Raw genomic sequence first — 6,259 nt, forward strand, 5'->3', positions numbered from 1 at the left:
GTGAGCTCCACACTCATCACGCCTTTGGCCTCTGTTTTTTCCTTGCCTTCAAATCCATTCAGCACCATGTTGGTGTTCATCAAATCATCATCATCTAGCCCCAATTTCTTGAAGACTGAATATGGCATAAGATTTACCACTGCACCACCATCAACGAGCATTCTTGCAACCGGCGATCCATTAATATGTCCATTGACATACAATGGCTTCAAGTGTTTCACCGGTTCTTTTGGCTTCTCGAAGATGGCATTCTTAGGACCAAAGTGCAGCCGTGCTACCTCCCCTTCTTCATCCATGGCACGGAATTCAGTGGGCAAGTAATAAACCATATTCATATCCATACCTTCTGTAGCCGGCGCGCCTTCAAAATCCAGCCTCTCTTCGTCACTTTTTGATGTAGGAGATGCATCTGAAGTTTCAGCAATTTGCTTAGGAACCCACACCTTGGACGGTATTACGGGATGAGTCTCGTTGAAAGACTCGTCTCTTTTCTTCTCCACTTCGTGTTCCACCTTCTCTTGGTTTCTCAAGCGTTGCAGCCTCCTCTTCTTGGTTTTACTCAATCCAGGAGGACACCACTTGGGCTGAGTATATTTAGGATCTCTCGGCTTGGCTTTGCTCGTGCTAGCTTCGTGATCATTAGCTGAGGATCTTGGTTGAATAACCAAAACAGGACCATTAGAATTAGCCGGTTTATCACAAACAACCGGCTCTTTGAGCTTGAACTCATGCGTGCCCTTCCCAATGACGTCGGCATTGACATTATTTTCCTGTTGCTTGTTGGGCTCCAAAACTTCAGCGCATGGTGACTTAGGACGCCACTCCTTCCGAGCACCCTTACTCGATGATTTTTGGGATGACCGATTAACATTGTAACTTAAACGGTCTCGAACAGGTCGTGTGATCCTGTCATGGACAGATTTTCTAGGTGCTGTCCACCCCGGATGGAAAGCATACGGTGCCATTGGGGGCTGCACCCATCCACCATTGAAATAATATGGCGCGTAAGGGGGCAGCGCCATCCACGGTCCCGGCGCCCACTGCTCATACGGCCTTGCGTGTCGTGGAGACCTCTCCTTTGGAGGTGATCTCGGGCGTTTCATGCGTGATGACCGGTTAGAGTTGGAACCAGTCGCTTGGTTCACATATTTGGACAGCAACATATCGAATGTTGGCTTGATTTGTTTGTGTCGTGCCTTGACCTCATTTGTCTTCCACTTGCCAACCTCCGCACGCTTGGGCTTGATGAACTTGGCACGAGCATTTTCATGCACTTGCGGTTGCCCCCCGAGCGCAGGATTTTTTATGGTGATCTTCAATGTCTCCTTTCCATCGGATTGCTTGCCAACAATGATTTCCCTTCCCTTCCCAAGACTTTGTCACTCTCCTTGCTGCTGTTCCTGGGTTCACCAACAACAACATTATTTTTGTTAGCTGATCCGGCCACCTCTGGCCGAATTAACATCTTTTTCCCTTGCAGCTCCATACTGTTCATACGAAATGGCTGCTTGTCAATTTGCATATCAGCAAAGCTTAATCGTCCATCATTGATAGCCGATTGTATCTGTCGCTGAAAAACATTGCAATCATTAGTAGCATGAGAGAAAGAATTATGATACTTGTAATAAGCTCGCCGTTTTAACTCTTCAAACGGCGGTAAAGTATGAGATATTCTAATATACTTATCTTTCAACATAGCATCAAATATTCTATCATACTTAGCTACATCAAAACTGAATGTCATCTCGTCTTCTCGATTCTTGCGAATCGGCTTAAGAGCATCACAAGTATAAGGTTTGGCCTTTGAGGACCAAACAAACTCAGCAGCATAAATCTCAGCTTCATCGTCCGAATTTTCACTATTATATCCAACTGCGTTTATATGAGGACGATCAGATTTAGACCTATGCAAATCTTTTGTTTCTGTGCTTCGGCACTCTTGAGCCAAAGCTCTTTGCAAAACTTGGCTCACGCTTAAAAACTCATAACCTTCAATTCTTTCTCTAATGTGAGTTCTCAAACCATTGAGCACTAAGTCTGCCATGTCTCTTTCAGTTATCACCAAATTATAACACCGGTTTTTAGTATCTCTAAACCTTTTAATGTAATCGGGAACCGATTCATCATGTTTCTGTTTAACCAATGTAAGATGTGACAACTTAAGTTCATTATCACCGCTATAAAAATGCTCATGGAATTTCTTCTCTAGATGATACCAAGTGTTAATACAACCATAAGGTAAAGCAGAAAGCCATGAAAAAGCGGTACCGGTCAAAGGTGAAGGAAACAAACGCACTTTCAGTTCATCACAATTACTAGCTTCTCCTAGCTGTGCTAAATATTGGCTAACATGTTCCCAAGTTGTTTTGCTATCTACCCCATTGAATTTAGCAAAATCAGGCACCTTGTAACCTGGGGGATATGGCAAAGCATCAAAATATTCAGGGTAGGGTTTATGGTAGACCCGACTAGCTACTTTAACTCCGTATTTCTCAAAAAAAATTGATCCAAATCTTCTCTAAATTTGGCTAGCCTTTCTTCTAATGTGGATGATTCTACGGATGGTGGATTTGCAGCCGAACTAATGTTCGGTGCTATCCTAGCACTTGGAAAATGCACACCTAAATTCGGCGGGGCGGCCGAATAAGGGATGGTCCTATTTGTAGTAAAATACTCTGACGCACTCATGACTTGGTTGCTCCGGACATGATGTGGATCAATCGGCATATGTGATGCCGATGGTCTAGACGGTGGTGTATTCTTTTTAGCCGTGTCTCTCTCCACGAGTACATCATAAACTTCACGTTACCACGAGTTATAAGGCCTTGAATTTCAGCGATTTGCACGGGAGTAAAAAGGCTTTTAATTGCAGAGGTACTTACAGAGGTCTCGGCAGATTTGCCGAGAATTGGCGGAAGTTTGATTTCTCCAAGCGGGGTGACAGTACCTTGGTAGTCCTTCTTGAAGCTTGCAAGGTAAGCCGCCATATCTTCCTCCTCTTCCTTCTTCTGTAGAGCCATGAACTCCTCTTGCCGTTGCTCTTGACGCTGCTTCTTGAGCACGTCAAAAGCTTGGCATTGATCCTCCGAAAGATCATCAAAGCTAAGCTTGATGATGTTTTCGGCGCTGATCCTCGAGGGCTGGGGTATGCCGCCGTTCGTCATGATGATCTTCCCCAGCGGAGTCGCCAAAAAGTGTGTTCGCACATGAACACTTCACGTGTACCTCCGGCGTCGAGCGCGATACGCAAGACACGTCGCCGGAGGAGCCTCGCCGGAAGCGCGATACGCAAGACAGCCGGCGAGATCTTTTGAAACCCGAAACCCCACATGCCCGGGAGGGACCCCGTCTGGACGCACGGCGGCAATGGGCTGCCTTAGGTCAGTTCGCCTCCCCCTAGGACTTCGTGGATCGAAGCTCTCCGGTTTGAAGAACGACGATGAACGAGAAGCAGAGAATAGGATGGGATAGGTTTGTAGATTGGTTTTTGCGACTGTGTGTGTTGTTTCAATCGGCCGTCACCCCTCATGCAAAAGCAAAGTTATTTGTCTCGAAAAAACGAAGAACTTTCATGTTTATTCCTTTTCCATCCGAGTATATCTTAAAGACTATTTCTCTCTATTTTTAACTTCGGTTTCCAGCACCGGAACTTCCGACGGGTGCTCTTTGTTACTCTTCCAGGAATATGCGGAACTTCCAACCGAACCTTCGGGTGAACCTCTGGGTGCTCTCTGTTACTCTTCCAGAAATATGCGGAACTACCGGCTGATCATCCGGAACTTCCGGTGGAATTTTATTTGTAAGCCAAAATTGGTTGTGAACAATAGTACCTTGTGTTTCGCATATATTAAATTGAGATAGTCACGTAGTGATAATTTTTGCTTATCACGAATGGAGATTTTTTCTTGAATCAAGTCTAATTTGGGCATTTTGATGCCATTTGGGACTTAATGGATGAAACTAAACTCTCAAATTTGCAAGAAATAAGGATCTCAATTGCAAAGGCATAAATATCACATGTAATAGGGGATGTATATTATACAAACACATTGAACACGACAATATTTACATAGACATTTACATACGAATATGTCTTTGAATAGGAATCTGTCGCACCAGTGGCACCCGGGGTACCACCGTTGCTCAACGCGTGGGTCGACTCGCTTGCTCCCCGGAAGGATGGCACCCTGCGCAGCACAGTGCGAGCTGCCCGGGAAGCCACCAGCCTGGCAGGAGCCTGGGAAGGGGGTTGCCCTGGAGCCGGACTAGCCAGGCTACGGGGGTTACCCCGGATGACAGCGTGAAGATCCCCATCAGGAGGCCCCCCGGGAAGCTCACTTGCCGGGAGAGTGTCTCCTGATATAGGCACTTACGTCAGGGCCGGTGCCCAGTGCACGCAGGGTATCGACGCCACGTGGCCGCCCGGCAGGCTCCTTCTGTGCAGAGCTGGTCGGAGCTTGCAGTGTGGCACAAGTCGAGCATTATATGCTCCGATAGGGAGGTGGTTTCTTGTCTAGTCAACCTAAAGTGAGTAGCTCGCAATGAATCTAGGGCGCGTATCGCCATAGCTACAGTGTTTTGTACCGTGCATGCATGCCAGCGCAGCAAAGGCAGGCTGCCTAGGGTTTTTGTTCGGCGCGTGTCCAAAAGCATGTCCACCATGCAGACTAAGGCACCTGTGGTATCCCCTTGACTATAAAAGGAGGACCGAGGCCACTGGTCAAAGGGGTCATCGACTCTAGCTGGGTTACGATTCCTAGAGATTTAGTCCAGAAGTAGTAAGTAGCCATTTAGCAGAGGAAGAGAGCGCCCGGGGACTCCCCCGGCAACCTGTAAACACTTGTTCATTGGCTAATACATACTCAGAAGCAGGACGTAGGGTTTTACACCTCTGGGTGGCCCGAACCTGGATAAACTTGCTTGTTCATTGCTACGCTCGTCATTGGCCTCGCCGGCGAACGCCGGAGCGATCCCCATCGCCCACTGCCGAACCTAAAAGGGGGTGCCCAGCATCCCCAGTGTCTAAGCCCCGGGCTACGACATCTGGCGCTCCAGGTAGAGGGCGCGTGCGGAGAGCTCGCCAGTGACCGTCGGCGCCATCGTCTTCAGCTACATCAGCTTCGCCTTCTCCGACGACTGCCGGCGCCATCAGGAGAACCCTGAGCCTGCCTGGGTGCAGCAACAGCAGCAGCAGCAAGTGATACTTCCTCTGCTCCGCCGCGCTCCGTTGGAGACAAGCCGAGGCTAGCCCCGCAGCCTAGCGCTGGGGCAAGTCATAGCCGGGTCGTCGCTCGTGCTCGTGAGCCGCACGTCGAGCCGCCGCGGGCCAACGACGAACCGCGTCCCTCTCGGCATCCTTCTGTTGCTTCCCAAGCAACTCCCTCCGGCTCGCGGGATTGTCCACGAGGCACCGGAGCCGCCCCAGATGGCAGCGCTGGGCAGGAGCACGTGGTGCTTCCTGTCCGAACTAGGTCAGAAGCCCTCGTGGCGGCTCAGGCCATCATGCGCTACGAGCCGCCGCAGGGATCACCGGCGCACGAGGCGTGGACGGCGGAGATCGGCGCCCTCCTCGCTGCAGCCAACCGCCAGTCAGGAGGATCATGCAGCCAGTCTAGGGCTGACACCGACCCAGTTGCGGCGTTTGGTGCAGGCCCTAACTCCCAGCCGGAGTGTGGGGTGCCCGGCGGTATCCGTCGCATGGGCGTGGAGCCCGGCGACGACTCCGTCGACTCGTCATCAACCATCCTGCCTACGGACGTGCGGGGGATGCTCAACGCGCGTCAGCAGGAGGATCTGCGCGAGCGCCTTGAGCAGCGTCGCCAACTTGCACGTGACCGCGCCAACCCCGGAGGCCAAGGCGGAGTGCTCCGGGGGGCTGATGACGGTTGCCTCGCGTTCACCCGTGAACTGCGGCAGGTGGAGTGGCCCCAGCAAGTTCCGAGCCCCGCCAACGCTCGGGATGTATGACGGGACCACTAACCCTAAGGATTTCCTCCTAACCTACTCATTGGGCATGAACGGCATGGGTGCCGACGAGAAGGTTAGGGCCAACTGGTTCCCCATGGTCCTAAAAGGATCGGCGAGAACTTGGTTGCTCAACTTGCCGGTAGGATCCATCTCCTCGTGGGATGACTTGCACAAGCATTTTGTCAGTGCGTTCCAGAGTGGCTACAAGCGCCCGGGAACCATGGTGGAGCTGCACACCGTGGTGCAGAAGAAAGGGGAGACGTTGCGGAGCTTCATCAACCGCTTCTCCAGT

Source organism: Brachypodium distachyon, chromosome 3, assembly GCF_000005505.3.
Source record: "Brachypodium distachyon strain Bd21 chromosome 3, Brachypodium_distachyon_v3.0, whole genome shotgun sequence".
Lineage (NCBI taxonomy): Eukaryota > Viridiplantae > Streptophyta > Magnoliopsida > Poales > Poaceae > Brachypodium > Brachypodium distachyon.